The following is a 26,000-nucleotide window of genomic DNA, read 5'->3' on the forward strand; positions in this document are numbered from 1 at the left end:
AATTATCAATGTTTGTTATTTACCATTATTATTATATCTATTATCACCATTATCATCAACATTATCATTATTACCATTATCATTGTTATTTAGCAGTATTACTACCGCTATTTATTTGCTACTATTATTTAGTATTATTGAAACTTGCATTTCTCGACATTTCTACCAACTTCCTCACACACATCGCATTTATTTAGCACATTTAAATGATAGCGTTTGTTATTAAATATTATTGCACGGTCATTTGCAACATCATATAATTTTTTACCCGGGTCCAATTCATTTTTTTCAGCAAAATGAGGAAGGGTTTCCCCTTCATCTCCTCATTCTTTCCGCCTCCATCTCCCTTTCTCCCTTTTCTCCTTCTTTTCCGCCTTCTTCTTCTCACCATCGCCTCCTCTCCTCTCCTCTCCTCTCCTCTCTCTTCTTCCACGCTCTCTCCCACTCACCCCTGTCCCCCGCGTTCTCTGTCACCCACTCACCCATGTTCCCCGCTTCCTCTCTCTCCTACGCCCCCTCTAAAACCCTATAAATGGGTGGCGAATTGATTCGGAAAAAGGAGGGAGAACAGCAACAAGAGAGGGAAACAACGGCAACGAGGGGAGATAAAAGAAAAAAAAGGACAGCAACAAAAGGGGGATTCAGGGTTTTGAGGAGGGAGACGAGATCAGAAAAGGGAGACAAAAAAAAAAAACAAGAACAGATCGAAAAAAATAGGGGATTCTTCAGCTTGTAGAGGGACCGAGTCCTTGCTCTCCATTCTTAATTTATCATTCGACTCATCAAAAAGAATACGAAATTTCAGTCCCTTTGATAACCTTAACCCCTCTTGGAAAATCTATTCTCAATTACTGTATTTGGGAATACATATTCAATATATTAGGTGGCTTACTCTTTCAATTCTACTGCTGCTTTAAAATCGAGCGTAGATTCGCGACTTCGACATCCCAGTTCATTGCGCGCAAAACAGGTAAATTTCGATACATTTATCACTCGTAATCTTTAATTTCTGTTTGTTTAAGATTTTAGCTTATTCTGCTATATGCTTAGTGGTTATGAAGTTCTTTGTCGTCGCGTTATTTGTTTGATGTTTGGATGCTGTTAGGATAGAATAACAATCGCTAAAAGGAATTTAAAAGATGTACACTGTGGTTTGGATGCTCAGACCGAATTCACAGGACTTAGAACTTACTTAAAAGTCGAATATATATAGGATATACCGGGGATACCAAAGCAAGAAGAAGGTATACATTCAACATACACCTGATATACAAACCCTAATGTGTATATTTTGGGTATATTGTGTATACGATTGAAGCAGGTCGGCACTGCCTCTCTTTTACTCTATTTGTTCAAGTAATATACACCGATATGTATGTATCTGCTTGGGTTAGATACGATGAAATGGTTATATGTACTGAATTACTGGTATTCATATTTATGTTAACTCCTCTTCCTATTTCAGTCAGATTATCTGTCTTAGTTGCTAGTTTAGGCGTATTCATGCACGTTTTAATTCCTGTTTTACTATATCGATATGCTGGTTGTTGGTTTAGTTCATGTTTGGTGTAAGTTCAGTATGCCTCTGCCGTTTAGTGGAATATTGGTCCTCATTATGTTTTTTTGAATAATATCAGTATAAACATGAGTTTCAGGCATAAATTATTGTCCTAGTGTGTACTCCAAGTAGTTGGGATCAAAGGGATCTATTATGAATAATTAGTTAAGTTTCAGCTCTTTTCTTAGCAATTTAGAGGAAACATAATGACACATGATTATTTAAGCTCAATCTAGGTTAATAAGAATGCTACAGACTGAAATTTCCCCTTTAAATGATCCTTAGTTACTGCCTCGACATTTCAGTCAATTACATTTTGATTGCTGGTAGTGTTTGGTGTTTGGCGTTTGTGGTTATTTGCGATGTTCTTAGTTTCATAAGGCTGGTTTTGTTTAACTTCATCACATTGTTGTTGTTTAGCCTTATATGTACTGGAAGATTAGCATTGTAGATTCTAATAGGTCATTTCCATATCTTTGATTAAGTTACGAATTAGCTTAGATAAACAATCTGCTGGTTATGGAATCTGTGTTTCGGGTCCTAATCAACATCTTGAGTCATCTTGTTAAGTTTGTGATCTTCTTTGGTTTGAAATATGATTTATATGATTAACTAATTAACCATGAGTCTGTTCAGTCCAAAGTTTAATCCAATTGTGTCTGTTAAAATTATGTTCAGTCATATGTGATAAAATGCAGGGGCTAAATATATATAGTTGCACTGTATGCCCAGTTCTGGTCGAAACCATATGCGCTTAAATGTTATTGTCTTGTGTTTAGGAATCATCAAATTGTTTGGTGAACCAACATACATCCCTCTCTAAGTTCTGAATGTTGAAACTGTTCAAAAAAAAAAAAGGAAAGTGCATGACTCCTGAATTGGTTTAAACACAGTCTATAGCGATTTTAAAGGAGTCTGCTGATCTGGTCTATTTGCTTGCCTAGATGACTTCTGTCGAACTATTGGACAGGACCCTCGCGAGAGGAATTTTGCTTTGTGAACCTTTACTTGCATTCATGCCTCATCTTAGTTTATAATAGCTGAACCATGCCTCCAAACTTTGAGTATTGTGATGAGCAGATCCTCCTCATCTCTATATTTTTATTTTAAAGAACTTTTGAGTGCTAACTCTTTCGAGTCCTTCCTGTTTATTCAGTATTTTTTTTTATTTTCCCATGAATGAGTTTGGTCCTTGTTGCGTGAACTGTCTACTCTTGGTTGGGCGAAGCTCTACGAAGAATCCAGTTTCTTTTATTATGGATGGATTAGTTTTAGTTGTTGGTATTTCTATTCGTCCTGACCTGACAGATCTAATTTGTTCATGACTACTTAAGATGGAGTTTCCTTTGTTCACAGAAAAGTTTATCTGAGATTAAGTGACAAGATATATTTTTTTTTCTTGCTCATGAATCGTAGTGTATGCTCCGTTAATCCTTTTCTGTCGAAAATGCCGATTGAAATAGTTAAGTTTAATCACTAAACTTTGAGACTAATGATTGATATACACTCTTATTTTGGGAATGTGGCTTGGTGAGAAATATATGTTTCAGCTGCTGTTTTAACGGCAGCAGCCCTTTTGTTTGGTATGAATCAGCTTTAAGTTGGAGCTTTAGCCTATTTATAAGCTGTTGTTTCATAGTATCGTCAAGATTAATTTCTTTCATACGCGTTCTAGTCAAATCTGTTGAGTTTATCATATGATAATTTTATGCTAATCTTTATCTTTTCTTTTTACATGTACACCTCGGAGCGCAATGGAGTCTTCATAAAGACTTATTATCCGAACAGTCTCATTTTGAGACTATACGGCATTTGAACTTTGCATGCGTCTTGCTATTCGGCTCTCATTCCCTCGACCTTCATCCGAACAAAAAAAAAACAAAGAGAGTGGTTAGCCAAACGGCAAACCATTGAAAACTTTACTCTTCTATGGGAGACAAATGTGGCTTTAGTCATCTTATTTTCATTCTCTAACGCTTGTTTGTGTTCGGTGTGACTAACATTTTATCTAGCTGTGTGATTGTGATAAATACTTAATTGCTCATTTTTGACCGAGCCTATTTATATTAGGGTGTCTCAATAGCAAATTTAGGTCTTAAATTAAACGAAGTTTAACTGTTCCTCGTAGCCTATTTGGCATTTTTTTAGTTAGAAAGAAAGATATGCTTCCGAAGCATCATATAACTTTACACATTGACGTCAGCTTGTTTTGAGAAATAAGAAAAACGAACTAGTTTTCGTGGATAACCATTTTACTTTAGCTCCTTTCCAATATTTGAAACACGTATTTGTTAAAACAACCTTTGCACAGTTTATATTGAACTAATTGTCTTTCTATAAAACCTTTTAAACGTTTACTAAAATTAATCTTACAAACAACTGTTTTAATTTGTTAGTCAGCGTAATTTGTTTTCTCTAAATATTTATGAAACATTGCACCATCTTGCGTTTTCTTCAGTTTATTTACAACTAAGCTCTTTTATACAAATTAATATTTTTCTACAAGTCTTATTTTAAATAACCTACTTATATGTCTATCTATAACTTTAGCAATACTTATAAAACTATTTTCTTTTTCTATAATATTTACACTTAGCCTAACTATTCGCAAGTCCGGTCGGTTAACCATTGTTAATGGGTCTTAAAGGATGCCTAATACCTTCCCTTTAGACTAATTGAATCCTTACTTAGAATCTTTAAATTTCGCAGACCTTAAACAGAGCTAACTTTAAATATAACTTTAATAAACTTTAGGTGTCCTAATTCACCATAAATAATTAGGTGGCGACTCCTTAACACAAACACAAATAAATAGGAATCACCAATACGTCATACTCTTAAATCTAATTTTAACCTCCGCGGGTAAAAATGGGGTGTGACACTTATAATATACATCTACTTAAATTAAAAACTAGAAAGTTATATACTTGAAAAATAATTAAAATATACTAAGAATATACTTATAATATAAATATACTTAATTTATAAAATACGAATTTATAAACTTAGAAAAAAATTAAGCTATAAATAACTTAAGTTATAATATATAAGTCAATATAGTATACATATATACACACACACACACACACACACACACACACACACACACACAGATATATATATATATATATATATATATATATATATATATAATTTATATAACCTAATTATATTGATATATATATAAGTATATTCTTAGTATATTTTAGGTATACGTAGTATAACTTAATATATATATATATATATATATACGTATATGCTGCCTGTATTGTTGTTAGTCAGTTAATATATAAACCTTACTTATAAATAAATATAACATATGTAAATATACCTACAATATACTAATAAATACTATAATATATATATATAATATACAAAAAAAGAAGAAGAGATTTTGCCACTTTTGAACCGGACCCGGTTTTGGCTATTTAACCGTTAAACCGGAACCGGTGGACGGTTCCGATTTTTAAACTAGAAACCGGTCGATTTATTAACAGGTTAACGATTCGGTCCGGTTCAAACCGGTTAACGGGTTTAGACCTTACTGTCTTTTCAGTTAATTCGTGTTTTGTTTGTGTACAAATAGACATTTCTTTCGTGATATTATTTTGATGGCTATATTTTATTTGGTTTAATTGAAGGAGATCTAGTGAATCATAGACATGAAATGATTGTACTATGGTTGGATGGTTCATGTTCTATTTTAGGTGTGAAAGTTACATTTGCAGACTAATTTAAGAGATTTACTGTACTAAAATGTAAATATAATAATTAACACTATATAGAAGAGCCGGTTGGCTCAACTTTTTTGTCGTCCGTTCCATAAAAAAAAAAAAAAAAAGTGTGGGCCCCATATTAAACAACAACCAATATTAAAAAAAAAAAGTGGAATTCACCATCTTCAAACTCGCGGGAAAAAAAAGTAGACCCCATATTAATAAAATCAAGCAATATTAAAAAAAAAGTGAATCCCATATTAAAAAAACAAACAATGTCAAAAAAAAAAGTCCATCCCATATTAAAAAATAAACAATATTCATGTAATTTTCAAAATATCTCATTAAATCAATAATGATGGATTCATTGCTACATGCGTATCAACCCATTAGTGGGAGCAAATGAAATTATTGTACAACAACATACTTAAAATACTTATATATTAAAATAAGATAGAATTTAATTACTTTTTTATATTTTCCTCACTCTAATAAATGTGAAAAGAGATTAATGTCATAAAAGAAAAAAGAATATTAAATGGAGATCAAATAATTAATAAGGTAAATTAGTGAAACTATAATTCTAATTGACGTTTCCTTAAAAAATCGTGCAAAAGACAACATGACAAGTAAAATGAGTTAAACAAAAAATATTTACTAAAAATTAAAAAAAAAATCATATTTCTACTTTGTTTCATATTAAACATGTAAAATTAATATAATAATTTGAATTAGAATTATCCAAATCAAAATTTGATAAAAAATAATAGGTATTGTTTAGGCCCAATCTACATACATTAACAATAGAATATATTACACCTTTAAATTAATCGAATCAAAATTCAAAGTATCAACTGATGTTTAAATATTGCTATTGTTTTATCTCAAAGAGAGAAAAATAGTTTCATTTTAAATAAGTCTTCTCTTTTAAAAAGTATTAATAAATTTTTGCCAACTTTGTATTCGTAGCAAACACTAATATAATAAAGTTTTGGATACAGAGCACAAACTACAATGTTATATTAATCGTGATTTGAACATAAGATATGTATTACTTTACTACTATATAGAAGAGCCGGTTTATAGGGGTAAGATCGTCGTCCGTGTTCGGTCCCACTTTTTTATTTAAGGGCAAAAAAATGTCATTTTATACTTTATATTATCAACTCTTCTAAAAAGTAGATAGAAATACTTTATTATATTTCTATTTTTCTACTATATAGAAGCATCGATTTACCCATGCTTCGTCGTCAGTCACTCTTAAAAAAAAAAAAGGTGGACCCCACCCTCTCCAAACTCATGGAAAAAAAAAGTGGACCTCATATTAAAAAAAAAAGCAATGTAAAAAAAAAAAACGTGCACCCCATTTATTAAAAAATCAAACAATATTCATGTAATTCCCAAAGTATCCCCATCAAATCAATAATAGTGGATTCATTGCCACATGCGTATTAACCCATTAGTGAGAGCAAATAAAATTATTGCATAGCAAAAAACATGGATCCCATATTATTTCTTTTCTTCAAAATATTTAATTGCTGTATCTGCTATTCCGCCATGTCATTTATTTATTTTGTTTGCTAAAATAAATATACTTAAAATATTTATATTTTAAAATAAGATACAATTTAATTACTTTTTTATTTTTATTCTTTCTCTAATAAATGTGAAAAGAGATTAATATCAAATGAAGATCAAATAATGAATAAGGTAAATTAGTTAAATTCTAATTCTAATTCACGTTTCCTTAAAAAACCATGCAAAAGACAACATGACAAGTAAAATGAGCTAAACCAATAATATTTACCAAAAATTTAAAAATAGCATTTCTTCGTTTAAATAGAAAATTAATTTCTACTTTGTTTCGTTTTAAACATGTAAAATTAATTTAATAATTTGAATTAGAATTATCCAAATCAAAATTTGATAAAAAATAATAAGTATTTTACACCTTTAAATTAATCGAATTAAAATTGAAAGTATCAACTGATGCTTAAATATTGCTATTGTTTTATCTCAAAGAGAGGAAAATAATTTTCTTTTAAACAAGTCTTCTCTTTTAAAAAGTATTAATAAATTTTCGTAGCAAACACGAATATAATAAAGTTTTAGATACGGAGCACAAACTACAATGTTATATTAATCGTATTTTGAACATAGTATGCATATGTATATATATATATATATATATATATATATATATATATATATATTATAATTATCTAAACACAACTACATATATATAGATATATTATAATTCAAAATGTTGAGCTCGTGCACAACACGGGCATAGACCATCTAGTAAATAAAATAGGAGGTTCATTATTATATCATAAGTTTGCTGAAGGCTTTGTTGTAAATATGCGGGCATATTTCAGGGGTTTTGTCAGAATGTCAGTGAGTCCAGCCAATTCCCGTGCGCCTCTCTGATTCTAGATTCTAGAGAAGACTTGGGACACGCGCGTTCGTGAAGCGTGTGGGTAAATAAATAATATGTGCCATGAATTTGAACCGTGACAGTGACTAACCAAACAAGTATTTGTTCAAAGAAATAATATCAACCAAGAACACCATAAGTAAGAGGAAAATAAATGCCGTCACACTGAACAAGGAAGAGTCGGGAACTAAAATAACCCAAAAAAAAAAAGGTATGAATCAAAATATTTCAGGAAAAAAAAAGGTACAAAAGTACCTTTAACGCATGAAATCATGCGTTAAAGGACTTAACGGGTGCATGATTTTCATGTGTTAAAGGCATTTTTTTTTTTTCTTTCATTCTTTCTTTCTTCCTTCCTTCAGTTCTTTCACACTTTTTTACATACTTTAGCCATAGATTAATCATGCTTCGAGACTCCAAAACTTGAATATTTTAAATAGAACCCTATTTATTTTTGTGCGATTAATAAGGTAGGCTCAACACATCGAGGATACACAAAACTTCGGATTGTCGTTTTAGTGGTTGAAAAGTGCTCGAAGTCCATTTTTGTTTGAAGACTTGTTGTCATTAGCTTTAAGTTATTTATATTTTAGGGTTTCGTGTTATTTTTATATTAATGCGTAACTTTATTTTGACAATTTCACAAATAAATAAATTAACAATAAATAAAAAATTAATAAATTAATAATCCATAATCAATTAACAAAATATTAATTCATAATCAATTATTTCTGTGTAATTTTTTTTTTTTGCGTTATACCCTTCAACGCCCAACTAATTAGAGTCCGCAACTTAAATAACTTGAAAAGTGGGTTTGGGTACCAAAATAATCCATTAACGAATAACGAACAATAAGCTAAATCCCGAATAACGAATAATAAACTAAATCCCGAATAACGAACGATAAACTAAATCCTGAATAACAAACGATAAGCTAACATTAACAGAATTTCCGAAAAGGATTAGTTAGTTAACATAATTTTTTGACGAAGGATTAGTTAGTTAATATAAAATTTTGTTCGTTATTACTTTAACTACATGAGTTAAGTAAATTATAATCAACAATACAATATCGTGGATTATTCAAAATAACTAATTAAGTCCTCCATAACTTATCCTAGTTAAGTAAGTTCCAATTAGAGAATTTTTTTTAGTTAATTTCAAGAATAATGAATAATTTAGTATTTACAAATACGACACCTCCATGGATCTCCGTTAATTATTTGTTATTATGGCATTGTTAATATTTGTTAATTATTTCATTGTTAATATATTTATTTCTGAAATTGTTTTTCCCATGTTAATTACTTGATTATCGCATGTTAATCGTTAAATAAATTAGTTCGTTTTTTTACTAATAATATCTTCTCAACGCTCCCGCCGAGGTTTGATCCCCGGTGGATGAGATAAAAAAAAGTCAAAAGCCAAAGGCTTTACCACCAAGCCAAATTGATTAAAGTAACAATGTAGACACTTTTTATTATTTTGTATGTTCACTAATGCTATCTAACTTGTTTTCTTAAATTGAATTTGGAACCTTGAAATTGACATTGAAAACATCATTATCACGGGATTATGGAATTGAAATATATTTTTCGCCATTAGATTTTTTTTTTTTAAAAAATGAAAATTGCGCACGAATTTGGGGGAAAATTGAAATTGAATGGGACAACGGACGTTTTTGAAAAATTCGGGGCGGGCGAACAGCCTTGCGGCAGTTTAGAAGCATAGATCTCGAAAAAATACCCAAAATAAAAAAAAATCGCATCAAATGGCCATCCGAGCGCAAAGTTATGACCATTTAAAATTTCACCAACTTACAAATAAATTAGTGCGCAAAAGGTTTTTTAATGGGTTATTTTGGTACCCAAATTCACTTTTTGGGTTATTTAAGTTGCGAACTCCAATTAGTTGGGGGTTGAAGGGTATAACGCAAAAAAAAAATAAAAAAAATACACATAACTAATTGATCATGAATTGATATTTTATTAATTGATTATAAAAATAAAGTAATAATCACTAAAAATAAAGTGACGCATTAATATAAAAATAACGTGAAACCCTAAAACATAAATAGCTTAAAGCTAATGACAATAAGTCTTCAAACAAAAATGGACTTCGAGCACTTTTCAACCACTAAAACGACAATCCGAAGTTTTGTGTATCCTCGATGTGTTGAGTCTATCTTATTAATCGCACAAAAATAAATAGGGTTCTATATAAAATATTCAAGTTTTGGAGTCTCGAAACATGATTAATCTATGGCTAAAGTATGTAAAAAAGTGTGAAAGAAAGGAAGGAAGGAAGGAAGGAAGAAAGAAAGAATGAAAGAAAAAAAAAATAAGACATGCCTTTAACGCATGAAAATCATGCGTTAAAGGACTTAACGGGTCCGTCCGTTAAGTCCTTTAACGCATGATTTTCATGCGTTAACGATACTTTTATATTATTTTTTTCTTGAAGTATTTTGATTCATACCCTTTTTTTTTTTGAGTTATTTTGATTCTGGACTCAACAAATGTGGAGTCGGCATCAAATGTTAGCCAAAACAAGTTCAACATCAACTAACACAGAGGACGAAAATGATGACGGTGTCGATCTCTCTCCCACAGTACAATTAAATTGCACAAGTAGCCTCTAGGTGGGCTCAAATCTCAACTCAATTGTTTTGCGCTGCTAGTCCTTTCTTTTGTCCTATTCCCAATCTTTTCAGAGCGTGATCATTCTACAGGGCAGAAACACTTCTCCCCGGCTATGAATTAAACAACTTGTTGATGTGATTACGGATGTAACCTTGTGCAACAAGTAATTAATCAGTTATTCATATCATTATTCCAAGGAGCCGTTTGAACATGAATCATGGTTTGAAATCATGTTTGGACATGTAATCTGGATATTTTAAGTTGCATTTTTTCTTATAGACATAAAAATCTTACAAGTTGTGAAAACTATCAAAACATTTTCAATTCTTATACAATCTTACCAAATGAGCAAGTCATAGTTTATAACAAAATTAATGCGCGGCCATTCACTTTAGTTCAATAAAAACGATAATTTAACATGAATAGTAATGTAACTACTCTTTAATATAATCCTCTCATATGGTACGAACAATCTCTTCACGCCGAACATGCATATTTAAATAATTGTTAAAAATATTTACCAACTTATGAGTCTTTTTTTTACAAAATATAAACTTATGGGTTAAGTTTTATATTTACAAATTTTGATATCATGGTTTGAAACCCCAAATTATGCCTTTTTGAATGATTTGAAATTTCAAACCATGGTTTGAAACCATGAGATGAAATGCATGTCCAAACGCTAGTTTCATCTCATGATTTCAAATCTCATGTCCAAATGCCTACTAAAGAAAAGTAAATTGCACCGATACTTTATATTCTGTCAATAGAACTTAATAACTTTCTCACGCATGATTGAATTCCTTTTTTTCCTTCAAAAAAGGCTACCAAATCATTCACGCTAACTTAAAGATTTCGGATCCATCACTACGAATGAAGAAAAGGTTGATGAGGGCCTGATCAAGTTGGCTTGTGCATGCATGTGCAGCTTGGCACTTTGTGCTTAGGGACGAACCCACAATATTAATTATGCTTCCAAAGAATCTAATACATTAATTTTTAACCAAACTCGATATTCTCGTTAAAAAATCACTTAATATATAGAAACAATTTATTTTTCGAACCTAAAAAGTTATTTTATTTTAAAATCTAAAATTCGTAAACTTAAAATTATTGATCTTGTTATAAATATCCCAATATTAGTGGATATCCATTATTTGGAAATATCTCAAAATATCCCATAAATATCCCAAAATATCCTATGTCCTGTTGCTCCTATAAATAGGATGCTCAGATGCAATGTTGAAAGAGCAAAAGTAATAGAATCTGATATCTCTCTACATATTCTCTCTACATATTTCTTCTGTGTATTTACTTCATAGTTTTATTTTATAACACGTTATCAGCACGAGACTCTGTCATCTCGAGCAAATACTTTACAAGCCTCGAAGGTATTGATTTCTTTGTTTTCCATTACTAATGGCAAATCTTTCTAGACGTGAATTTGTAGCCTTAGATATATCCGGCAATAGCTATATGTCTTGGATTCTTGATGCCGAGATTCACCTTAATGCGATGGGTCTGGAAGACACCATCAAAGATAAAAATGAGGCATCAAGCCAAAACCGTGCTAAGGCAATGATATTCCTCCGCCATCATCTTGATGAGAATTTGAAAATGGAATATCTCACGGTTAAAGATCCTCTTACGCTGTGGAATGATCTGAAAGATAGATATGATCACCTGAAGATGGTCATACTTCCACAAGCACGTTTTGATTGGCTCCATTTAAGATTCCAAGATTTTAAATCTGTTAAGGCATACAATTCTACTATGTTTAAAATTATTTCTCAATTAAAATTATGTGGTGAAAATATTACTGATCTTGATATGCTGGAGAAAACATTCTCCACTTTTCCTGCCTCGAGTATGCTCCTGCAGCAGCAATACCGAGAGATGAAGTTCAAAAAATATTCTGATCTAATCTCACATCTTCTAGTGGCTGAACAACATAATGAATTACTGATGAAAAATCATGAAAGCCGACCCACTGGTACTGCCCCATTCCCTGAAGTGAATGAGGCAAATTTTCGCCATTCTAGGCGTGGAAGAGGTCGTGGCCCCAGTCGTGGTCATGGTCGTGGTCGAGGAAGGGATTTTAATCATGATTCTCGTTTTGCACCATATAATACCCTTGACCACCAGCAGTGTAAAAGGAAGGATGAAAAGCATGAAGTTGTGCAAAAGAAAAATTCAGAAAATAATTGCTTCCGATGTGGAGGAAAAAGGCACTGGTCACGTACCTGTCGTACGCCAAAGCACCTTGTTGAGCTATATCAAGCCTCCCTCAAAAGGGCAGAAAAGGATGCCGAAGCAAATTTTATTTCTGAAGATAATGTTGAGCCTATGCATCTAGATGTGGCAGATTTCTTTGAATTCCCTGAAGGAAAAATAGATCATCTGATCGGTGATGGATCTGTATTAACTTAGATATTTCATACATGTTGTTTGTATTAGCTATTGTGGTTATGTTTCCATATATATGTAATAAAGTGTGTGTAATACTTTGTCTAATCAAAATATCTACTTCGATGTTTACTTTGCCTATTCTTTCGTTTTGAAGAATATATGGAAAATCCTCAAATATTATTTGGATCAATGACCAATCATGAAGATATTTGTGTAATTGATAGTAGAACAACGCATGCTATATTCAAAAATGAGAAATACTTTTCTTACTTGCGTAGAAAAAGGGGAAATATTAATACAATTTTTGGTAATAGAAATTAATGATCAAAGGCTCCAGAAGAGCTAATTATTTATTTACAAGTATCATGACACTAGCAGTGTCCAAATAATATATGATTATGGTGAACAAATTAATGTCTCTCGAAGAGCTTATATATGATAGTACCATTCATCTCAGATCATAATTATTTCGATCGGAAAATAAATTATAGTAAACCTGAAGTTTACTAGCGAGAAAAATGGTCATCATATTGAGACTACAGATGATTGGAAGATTGAATATCTCCAACTTATTACGGGTAGGGTCACGTGTGTAAAGCGTTACCCGAGCATGATGAGATCGCATGTCACAATAAACCAGAAGTTTTGACATAAAATTTCATGCAATAGTAAACCAGAAGTTTATTAAAAGAAATAGCACTCGTCATAGTAAACTTGAAGTTTACGGGTACTGATAATTTTATCAGTTGACAAGACCATTTTGATCGTCCTGATTTAAATCTGATGTGCTAATTGAGTATTAAAAACATATTGAAGAACTAGAAGATTTTTCAAGAATTTGTTTGTGTTGCTTGTTCTCATGATAAGTTGATTACACCAGCTAATGTTGGGACTGAATCCCCAAAATTCTGAAAAATATAAAAGGTGAGTGTGGGCCCCTTCACCTGCAATGTGATGTCTTAAATAGATGCATCTATGAGACGGTCACATGTATTCACCTGCAATGTGATGTCTTAAATAGATGCATCTATGAGACGGTCACATGTATGTTTATTGTCAACTGGCAGTTTGACATTTACAAAGTTGCTTGCTCAAAATAATTGAGTTGGAAGCACAATTTTCAGAATATGTAATCAAGGCAATCATCTTGATAATGCTGGTTTATATCTAAGTTGGTTTGGCATTGGATGCCTCCTGACCCAACTATTTCATATTTCATCTGCAAAATATGCTCTTAATGTCCCTGAAGGACAAAGTCTATAGCGTGCATGGAGCATGGTAGACCAATCGGTTCCAAATATAATAATCCTTGAAAAAGGGAGGAGCAAATGATCATAATAAGGAGGCAATGTGCTCTTGAAGAGCTACGACATAACACTTCATAAACCTTATGGGAGGTTCAGGTACCTGAAAATAATGAAGTGATGAGATCTCAGTAAGTTATGTCGAATTGCGAACCGATACAACATGATATCTTCTCGACAATATACAATATAGCTTGCAATATTGTATAAGGTTGTGAGGATTTGATTTCTACGTCTCTTAAAGCATGTTGACGTAGAATAATTACCAAGTAAAATGATGCATCTTGGTAGACGTAATGTTTATTGGGCCAGCAGTCCAAACAACAGAAGATGTCACATTATTTATACTGATGGATGCTGTCACGGCCTATATGGCTTACTTGATGAAATTTATATGAAAATTCCTGAAGAATATAAAATGCCTGAAGCATTTGGTTTAAAGTCTCGGGAAATGTATTCAATCAGATTACAAAGATCATTATATGGTTTAAAACAATCAGGGCGTATGTGGTATAATCGCCTAAGTGAGTACTTGATAAATGAAGGATATATAAATGATGCCATTTGTCCATGTGTTTTTATTAAGAAAACAAAATCAGGGTTCATAATACTTGCTGTTTATGTTGATGACATAAACCTCATTGGAACTCCAGAAGAGCTCCAAAAGGCGATTGAACATTTGAAGAAAGAATTTGAGATGAAAGATCTCGGAAAGACAAAACTCTGTCTTGGTCTGCAAATTGAACATTTCGCAAAAGGGGTCTTTATCCATCAATCTGCCTATATTGAGAAAGTTTTAAATCGGTTTTACATGGACAATTCTCATCCTTTAAGTACTCCTATGGTTGTTCGCTCACTTGAAGTGAGCAAAGATCCGTTCCGACCTCAGGAAGAAAACGAAGAGCTACTTGGTCCTGAAGTACCATATCTTAGTGCAATAAGTGCACTTATGTATCTTGCTAATGCTACAAGACCAGACATAGCATTTTCTGTTAATTTGCTAGCAAGATATAGCTCTTCCCCTACACGGAGGCATTGGAACGGGATTAAGCATAGATTGCGATATCTGAAGGGAACTACCGATATGGGTCTGTTTTATACTAACAAAGGTAGTACAGATCTTGTTGGTTATGCAGATGCAGGTTATTTATCTGATCCACATAAAGCTCGATCTCAAACGGGCTATCTGTTTACATGCGGAGGTACTGCTATGTCATGGCGATCGACCAAGCAGTCCATTGTTGCTACTTCTTCAAATCATGCTGAGATAATCGCTATTCATGAAGCAAGTAGAGAATGTGTGTGGTTGAGATCAGTGATACATTTCATCAGAGAAAGATGTGGCTTGAAGTGTGATACAACAATACTCACAGTATTATATGAAGATAATGTTGCATGCATAGCTCAATTAAAAGGAGGTTTCATAAAAGGAGATAGAACAAAACACATTTCACCAAAGTTATTTTTCACACATGATCTCCAGAAGAATGGTGATATTGATGTGCAACAAATCCGTTCAAGTGACAATCCTGCAGATTTGTTCACTAAATCTTTGCCAACTTCAACTCTTGAGAAGATGATATTCAAGATTGGAATGCGAAGACTCCGACATCTGAATCTTGGTCTTCGTCAGGGGGAGTGAAATACGCGTTGTACTCTTTTTTCCTTAACCAAGTTTTGTCCCATTGGGTTTTCTTGGTAAGGTTTTTTAATGAGGCAGCTCTCAAAGCGTATTTCTAGATATGTGCACTCTTTTTCCTTCATTAAGATTTTTTCCCACAGGGGTTTTTTTTAATAAGGTTTTAACGAGGTACATCATCTATTAATGGACATCCAAGGGGGAGTGTTATAAATATCCCAATATTAGTGGATATCCATTATTTGGAAATATCTCAAAATATCCCATAAATATCCCAAAATATCCCATGTCCTGTTGCTCCTATAAATAGGATGCTCAGATGCAATGTTGAAAGAGCAGAAGTAATAGAATCTGATATCTCTCTACATATTCTCTCTACATATTTCTTCTGTGTATTTACTTCATAGTTTTATTTTATAACAGATCTGCTTTTGTTTCACCTTTGTCTTTGCTTAATTGATTGTTCCCATGACATGATGCTAGTTTCCCATTGACCCCATTTCCACTTCGTTCATGTACACCTGCTGACTGCTGGGCTTAATAGTAATTAAGTACGTAATAGTGTTTGCTCACTATTTTAAAATGTTAGAATAGTTGCTGACATATCTTTTCTTGTGATGATAAAAATAGATGTATTATGGACGGTCCAAATAGTGTTTTAGTAGCCTCATTAGTTGATGAATTCATTATGCGGTTATCAATATTAAATTACATGACGATTGAATTGACAGCATAAACAAATGACTAAACGTAATGGTAGGTTCAAAGATGCTAATTAGAATTATTAATCATATGACGATGTCCACTTCAATAAACCTTAATAACAATGCAGAAGTTATTTAACTTAGAGAGAATCTTAGCACTTTGCTAATCCACAAACGTAATCCTTCTTTATTGACCAGATTTCAACCGACTCTTCACATTTCTCGCACAACTGACACAAGAATAACCGTACGTCAGGGGCAGGCCACCTTTTAAGCTCCACCATTGAATTTGCATTTTAGACATTTACCTAATTATTATTCTTTCCGTTCACTTTAATCAACTAGCTACTAATAGTGGGTATGATCACTTGTTATTGTCGTGATTTTAATTAGTAGTATTGACAAGTTATAGCCTGTAACCCTTTTAGAGAATGAAGGCACCTGTCCAAGGTTTCAACGAAGAAATAAGTGTTTTTAAATAGTAGTAAAAGGTGAAACATATAGTTTCTTCAAAAAATAAGTGTTGCTTATCTCTCTAGGACAAGATTATCCATATCAAAAAAATTATATTTACCAAATTAAAAGTAATAATAAATTTCTTTTTCATAATTTGACATGTAAAAGCACATTCTTAAAATATTGACCAAAATATAATTAAAACACTTGCTAAATAATTTGATCAAGCACAATCTATTCCTCTCCCAAAATAATATATTTATAAGAAAATACTTTCGAAATAAGTTGATTTCGACAATTAGGCCAAATAGATTATTTATCTAATAAACAACTCTGCCATTATATGAACAAGTTGCAGATGACTACCTCCATTTTGAAAGGGGAATCACCTGCCAGATAATAAAGTGATTCAGAATTCGAATTTTCTGAAGTACGAATTCAAGATTTCTATTGCAACTTGTTTTATTTATTAGGTTCGAAATCAACTATTTATATTACTTATTAAATTCTTTCATTATAAATATAGAATCTAACCCAAAATTACTAAGTTTAAATGAACTCATAACTTACGCTGTATCTACTGTCTACACCCTAATGATAAGTTTGATCAAAATGAATATTACTCACCATGTCGTCATGGCAGCGATAAATGTAACACTACTATATTAGATATATCTCTTTTTTACCTAATAAAGACACAGGAATATTCAAAGATCATTCCAACTACTGCTACACACACACGCCCGTATGCAAAAGGCAAAAATGTATCAAAAGCGTATTCATGCCTCAACAAGATAGGGCAACATCATCAGAAACTCGACTTTACTACACTGATATTTTATTATTAAGCAAAAGACAATCATTAAAATTTGATAATCTAATAAATTACAACATCAGAATATTCCGTGAAGAAAAAAAATTGAAAATTTTCATTTACAAAACAATAACACAGAAAATAAATCATCATAATGATCAAATAAATATTTAAATTTTTTACTTTAAAGGAAGAAATGAAATAATTGGACAGACAAAGCAGTATAACACGATGAAATAAATTATACGGAGTATGCATCAAAAATAAACATAGGAGTCAATTCCTTATATGATCACTCAGCTTAAGGATATTACCTACTAAAGTCATTTATTTTTTCTTTGTTCCTCATATGGTCATTGAAATTTATGCATTTGCCTTATAAAGGAACAAGGGTCAAAAGTCACTTAAAAAATACAAGAAAAAGGGCCAAAGTAGTCCCTTAAGTTTGGACTTTGAGTTAAAATATCCCTTATTTTATTAACACAGCAAAATAGTAGTCCTCCAACTATTTTTCACTTTCTTACTTCGTAAATTACATTGTGTTCATCATATAGGTAAGTTCATAATATTATAAAGGCCATAAAAAAATCATAATGGTTAAAAGTAAAAAGAAATGAAGAGTGTTAACGTGGAGGGTAAAATAGGTACTAAAATTTTAAAATGAGATCAAGGGAGGAACAACAATTGTTCGAATTGTGAGAGCTATTTAATTTTTTTAGCAGGGTTGTAGAGGGAAATACTTTCCACCCAAATAATATTACAAGATTGACAAAAATAATATTTGAAGTACACAATGATGATTATAGAATCTCCTTATTTCATGTGATATCGAATGACTTATATTATTATGATGATATCCTTCTATATGCATATATGTGTTTTTCTTTACAAATACGCTTTATGAATAATTTTTACATATGATTTTTTCCCTATTAGGACCTAGTTTTTTTGTTTGAAGGAATTCATGGTCTTCCTTGTTAATTATGAATGTCCTGGCAATAATTTCTATCTTAGAAGAAACTAACAACTAATTTAAACTATTTTATCAAAATAAAAATTACTCATAAAATGAATAAATAGAAAACATTATTTTATTGTTGAACTCCTAAGTTTCCAAGCAAATAGAGTACATATAGGCTATTTCACATTCTTTTTTTAGTAGTAATAAAATGAAAAAGTTTTTTTCATTCCTAAAGTTATTAGTCACAATTTTGTGTGTGTTTCGTTACTTTTAATACCACAATTAGAGTTGGACTAAAATTGTACTTTTTGTATCATTAAAATGTTCTTAGTTTTTTATGTTAAAGAATAAGACTATTTTAGTTGAAAATGCAAACATAAGGAACTACTTTGATCCTTTTTCTTTAATTTGTAAAGTGACTTTTAGCCCTTGTTACTTTGTAAGGCAAATGTATAAACTTCAATGACCATATGAGGAACAAAGAATAGATAAATGACTTTACTAGATAATATGCTTAAGTTGGGTGATCCCATTTGAGAAATTGACTCTAAACATAGCTGTCATATGATTTCAAATTTCGGGTTTCAATCCACTTCAAGCCCTAAATGAGAAAAATGATATTTGTAGAAAGTTGCAAGCACAAAAGCTCATAATTCAATTTCCAAAGGTGGGGAACTAATAGAAATCAAAATAGACAAGTGACACCTCTCATATATATACTACTCAAAATGCCATTGAAATTATACACGTCTAATGCTTACATCAAACATATAAAAACATGATATGCGTCGTTAATTAGCTACACTTTTAGCACTTAACGGTAATTAATTACTACAGTAAAATCTCGTCTCAATTTTCAAATAACTACATCAAATTAATGTCGTTTAATATGGTGTAAATATCATATGCGAGGGTAAGTATTTTTCTAGTGGAAATGCTTTAGATTATAATAAACCTGGAAGCCACTTAACTAGGGGTTGCAGACAAGGCTACAGTTAAGTCCCTTTCTATATGATTAGGTAAGGGTTTATATCAATCCGCGTGTTGATTACTTCTTATTTGGATACAGAACTAAATGAATAATTGATGTGTTTGCTTCTTAATAGTAAGATTAAATAGTACTCCTACTTACCTAAAGGCGTGATGGAACCCCTCCATGATTAACGAGTAGTATTTTATGTAATAGCTGCCACTACCTTTTAACTATTCTTAGTATATTCTGTTAATCATTTTGCTTTGCTACAAGAGAGAAAGCTGATATAATGAAAAGAAGAACGTCCTAGTTCCCGGAAAAGGAAAGAATAGTACACACAGTCGCGCTTCCGAATTTTCAAACTAATAATCGAAATAGTTGTGACTTGTGACCACATTTCCTAAGTTAGGTTTGTTTGGCTTTTAGTTGATTTGATATCACACTGAATATCAGTTCGCACCTCCATCTTATTAGTATATTTATATACTGAGTTTCATTCTCGTCATAAAATAAATATATTATTCAGGTTCGGGTCCATAAGCAGTTGTGTTGTCCTGTGGCTCCGGAGGGTCCACATTCTGGTTTATTGACAACTAGGTAATGCACCCGCGCTTCGCGCGGTAGTATACGACCTCATTAAGATTATGTACGTTCATTTCGTAATATTCGTTTAACACAAATAACTTAAGGTAATGAGTGCTTGCAAATGTCGTATTCCCTTTTTTTGTGTACACAAAATGTACCAGTTTTGGATAATAATTGGAACGTACCAAAATATCTCATTGGGTCCTAATTCTATTTTCTTTTTAGTTTTGTTTTAAGTGTCACAAACGTAGGTGCTGTCTCAGGTGCATGCTTAGTTACATCCTTTATATAGCAGAATTCTAATGCTGACATTTCATTTTTTTACTACACACTTATAGTTGGTTTAAACCTTCTTGGAAGGAGGGTCAAAGTCGTTGAATGTTAGTTGAATCTAGTGCAGATGGTGTACGCTAAATCTACTCAAAAGTGTCTTTTAAAATAATTGGTTAAACATAAACTATTTCTCATCAAAAGTATTTTTTTGAGAAGCACTTTTCAAAATAAGTTGATTTTAGAAGTTTGGTCTGTAACACCCCGTACCTTTAACCTAAGCTTTGACCATGATCCTAGACTTAGAAAACCAAATAAAGAATGTGGGAATTGGAAATTTCCTCTTCAGCTGTAAGATGGTGGTTTACGCCCATGAACAGTGACCGTATTTCAGTTTACGGGCTGTAAATCAAATCGTAAACTGGTAATTGAATGTCATATGGTTAAATACGGACCGTATTTCACAATACGGCCCATATTTCAAATCGTAAACTGAAACCAAGGATTTCTGAGCATTCTGGAATTTGGCAATTTGATGTCAAATGGTTAAATACGGACCGTATTTCAAAATACGGCCCGTATTTCAAAATTTATTTGGAATTTGGGAAATCTTCCTTCATCAAAGTTGTAGATATTTGAAATACCTTTCCAACGGTATATTATGGGGGTCAAACGGACATCTGTGCAAAGAGTTATGGCCATTTTACTGAAGAGAGGCAGTGCTGTCCATATTTCAAAATACGGCCAGTATTTCAAAATACGGCCCGTATTTTGAAATATGGCCAGTATTTAACTGGGCCGAAAAATGAATTTTTCCAGAACAGTATATATTCGTCCATATCAGTTCAAATCATTATTTTTCATTCCTTCAAGCCCTAGAACGACTTCCTACCCTCTTGCATCATCAAGAACACCAAGGTAAGCCTACTCTAATTATTCTAAATCAATTCTAATACCTATTCTTGTAATCTAAACAAGAAATCATCATTCCAAGACTAGGGTTTTCAAGAAAACCTATCTCAAGGTTCAAGAATTCAAGATTTTGGAAATCTTCTTCAAAGCTCAAGTCTTTAATTCAAGTTTTGGAGCAATTAAGGTATGTAGAACTTCCATCCACATGTGGGAATCTCTACGTTCTTCCCCATGCTCCGTTTCTTGATATCCATGAAGTTCAAACCCTAGGGCATTAAACCCAACATATTGGTAGCCCGTATTTATGTACATGAATTTTGTATCTATATTCGTTATTGTATTCCTAATCTTCCATTACGGTTATTAGGAACCCTAGCTTAATCCATGAATCATGAATTCTTCCTCATGTATTCTCATTATGTTTATATGAAACTTTATGATTTTATGTAGCAAGTTACAAGCATGTTTTCAAGTCAATTATATATATATATATAATTATGAACTATTGTTATTACTCATGAATCAAAAACATGTTTGCAAGACTATGACAAGTTATCTCATGAAACCATATTACAAGATATTTCATGAAACCATGTTTACAAGTTATTTCATGAAATCATGATTACAAGTTATTTACAAGTTATTTCACGAAAATCATGGGCTTCTTAGCCAACTATATTATGTTCATGTTTTTGGGAATTGCTTAGTTAACCGAAAAGGCTCAGATAGCCTGAAACTATGTAGCCACCGTAGGATAAGGGTTGTCAGCAAGGAGGCAACACCTTCATTATGCAGTTTGGATCCTTACATGCTTATTATTACTTAAATCTCATATCCCTGGCAACGTTGTGAGTGTTATTCTGGTAGGACGCAAGTACCAGACCATGTTGTCGGTTATACTATAGCATTCCCCACGTTACAAGTAGTTTTACATACAAGTATTTCTATTGATTTACTGTTTTAAGATTTTACTCACGTTTTATGCTCATGTCCAAGTTACATTCAGTTTCAGTTCATGTCCTATACCTATACTGTGCCATGTTCTTCATTTCAGCAGGTTTTACATACTAGTACTATTCACCATGTACTAACGTCCCTTTTGCCCGGGGCCTGCACTTCACGGTGCAGATACCGGTTTTCAGGAGCATACACCTGCACAATAGGGTCACTTCAGTTATCAGCTTATTGGTGAGCCCCACTCCTCTCGGGGTTCAACATGGAATCTGCATTAGTATTCAGTTTATGGTAGTCCAGGGCCATGTCCTGATAGTTAGTATTCAGACATGTTTTAGAGGTTTCATAGACAGATGTTAGTTCACAGAGTCAGTTGTGCTTTCATGTTTGCAGACTATTATGTTTTCATGATATTTCATGCTATGAGAAAATTTCAAGACTTTATTCCGCAAATTACATTTTCTTGATTCATTTAAATTGCATCATATAGATTATGTTGTTTTGATGCCCATGTTGACAAGCAAGCCATGAGGTTCGCTCGGACACATGCAAGCAAGGCCCGAGTGCCGTGTTACTCCCAGGCCATTGTTCGGGACGTGACATGGTCAAACAGGCTATAAGCCTTACTTTAATATCAAAACCTGCACAAACTCACGTTTTGCAAACTGCTTTCACTATTTGCAGTAATACAGTATTAATCATGCATTTCAATGTGTATTATTGTCCTTGTTATGTTTGTTTTTCATTTTTTACTTATTCCTATTTTCTTTTTTGGATTTTTATTACTCATAAAGTACTCACTCGTGCATTTTACTATAGATTTTCTGAACCAATGTTGGATCTTAGTGGCAATTCGAAATTTTGCCTTTATTATGGTGAATCTTCTCAAAGATTTAGCAATAACAACTTTGACTCCCTACCTTAAAGTTTTCCCCATTAGGAAATGCTATCAAAAGAAACATAAGGAAATCCACAGGATCTCAAGCACGAATGCGCAAAAACTTACCAACAACATGGGGCTCTACGCAGCCCAAATTTCAGGTCATCTACGATGGTAAGCATGATTTGCAATTTCTTAATCCCGTTGCCGATTGGAACTAATTTGGTTGTCAAAGAGATGCAAAAACAGCTTGTCAATAACCAAACTCAGATATATAATGGTTAGGGCATGGTTAAAGAGTTGAATGGATATAATAAGTCATGCATGCTCCCCAGAAAAGCTCTTCCATCTGAACATTGCAAACAACCTCCTCTTGTTTCTTCATATGATTTAGTCATCCCAAGGCTTAACGTCCAAAGAAATGGATGGCTTTTTACCTAAAAAAGTAACAACAACACGATGAAGCTTATTGATGATTTACTTGAGCAAAGGAACATATTTTCCACATTCAAGTTCGAAGATGTTTTGCATTTTCTTTCCACAGTAATTGTGAATTGAACACAAAATCAACTGAGAAGGAAATATCAAAGCTCACTTTCTTTCTTCTTGGTAGATACCTTACCAGCCTCCATTGCTTCCTCTACCTTCTTCTTCGTTGTCTCCTTTCTAAGGAGATTAATATCATCTAGTTGCATACGTCCAATGTGTCAAACTGCGCTTGGTCATAGAGAAAATAAACATTAATCAGAGAAATCCTACCTTCCTATTCTGAAAAATATGTTGACCAAATATTATGTATTAAATGTTGCACCCAATATCAAAATGTTAACCTGAGCATCCCGCCAGCAAGCGGGAAAGAAATGCACAAATCTCCTAACCCGAAGATTAAAGGAAAGTTTGTGGACTTCGTTACTCCAAATAAAATAAGTCAAACATATCATCAAACACCTTTGCTGCCCAAAATCCAGATGATATATGCAAGAAATGATAGAAGAAGGAAGTAACCTATAGCTACTACGTGATTCAAAATTTTAACGCGATGGACAGATGACATCAAATAATTGTCGTGCAAAGAAGAGGAAAGAAGCATCTGATTATAGACAAGTCTTAAGTGAATATGATTTGCAAACAAAATTTAGTACTTTGTGGGGAAAAGAAGTATTGTGTTGCTCCAGACTAAGAAAGTCCACTCCATAGAATTATAACAAACATACCAATCAAAGAACAATTAGAAGAGATCATATTAAACCATTGGAACAGAAATCATCAAAAAAAAAATCCCAAAACCAAAAGGATTGTTGTAAATATTAATATTAGTTAATTGTGGATGTCCATAACTCCTAGGTGTAATTCCACCATAAAGTATAGTAACACCACACATCCACTACCTCCTCATTCATCTCCCACAACCCCATAATCTTCCCCACCTTCTCAAGGGTAAATGTCATCTTTATGACATCTTTTCATGTTACTCAATATGACCCTATAAATGGAGGCATTGAGAATGATGTTGTACACACTTGGATGAATAAGAAAGTTCTAATCTCTTGTCTCTCTTTATCTATTTATTGTTCTTGTTTCATCTTTTGATATATTGTACTAACTATTTTATAATGATTTTACAGCACATTAGAATTTCTACCTTCTCCCATTAAGGAATTTTGTGGGCAGAAAATAATCAACCCGTAGCATATACCTTTTGGTTCCTTTGCACACAGAAAATAATCTCTAGAATAAGAAAGTTCTAATCTCTTGTCTTTAAATATCTCTTTATTGTTCTTGTTTCATCTTTTGATATATTGTACTAACTATTTTAGAATGATTTTACAACACGTTAGAATTTTTACCTTTCCCATTAAGGAATTTTGTGGGCAAAAAATAATCAACCAGTAGCATATACCTTTTGGTTCCTTTGCACACAGAATAAGGAGTGCAACTCAACTTGAAAATACCAAAATGATATTAGAGTCTCGTGCTGATAACGTGTTGTAAAATCATTCTAAAATAGTTAGTACAATATATCAAAAGATGAAACAAGAACAATAAAGAGATAAACAGAGACAAGAGATTAGAACTTTCCTATTCATCCAAGTGTGTTCAAGTGTGTACAACATTATTCTCAATGCCTCCATTTATAGGGCCATATTGAGTAACATGAAAAGATATCATAAAGATGGCATTTACCCTTGAGAAGGTGGGAAAGATTATGAGATTGTGGGAGATGAATGAGGAGGTAATGGATGTGTGGTGTTACTACACTTTATGGTGGAATTACACCTACGAGTTATGGACATCCACAATTAACTAATATTAATATTTACAACCATCGAAGATGCCGAGATTAAAAGTGAATAGCAAGAATTGAGGAGATTCCAGTAAGTATATGCTATTGACACGTGTTCTTAATAATTTTATTATGATTCGTATATTTCACAACTTTCATTATAATTTTGCTTATTGACAGTGGTGTTTATAAAACTGTATCATGAGATCACGAAAAATATTGTATCTCAAATGGTCTTGTGTTTATGAGAAATTAAATATGAAATTGTCTATGTTCAGTACTAATTAATTAATTGATGGAATTTGAGAAGTCATTTTAAGAAACGGTATGATCGTATACTTGTTGATGGGGTTAGATCTAGTTAAGGATATTTTGGTGGCTGCAGGTGAACAATAAATGATTGAACCATTGAGGTTGACTAGAAATTTAATTTGCAAATTATATTTCTCATCAACAGTCTACTGCCTTGTAACTATAGAAGTTTTTGTTGATAATAATTTTT

At 32.4% G+C, this 26,000-nt stretch overlaps 1 long non-coding RNA gene across 1 annotated transcript; it reads right to left on the reverse strand.

The window, feature by feature from the left end:
• Positions 1-23,188: 23,188 nt before the first annotated feature.
• On the reverse strand, positions 23,189-25,394 carry LOC132623078 (uncharacterized). The gene is made up of 3 exons (XR_009576092.1): positions 24,045-25,394; positions 23,810-23,926; positions 23,189-23,651 (listed from the first exon to the last, which is right to left on the reverse strand). It is a non-coding gene; the product is annotated as an uncharacterized LOC132623078 (long non-coding RNA).
• Between the last annotated feature and the right edge of the window lie 606 nt (positions 25,395-26,000).

Source organism: Lycium barbarum, chromosome 12, assembly GCF_019175385.1.
Source record: "Lycium barbarum isolate Lr01 chromosome 12, ASM1917538v2, whole genome shotgun sequence".
NCBI classification, from domain to species: Eukaryota; Viridiplantae; Streptophyta; class Magnoliopsida; order Solanales; family Solanaceae; genus Lycium; species Lycium barbarum.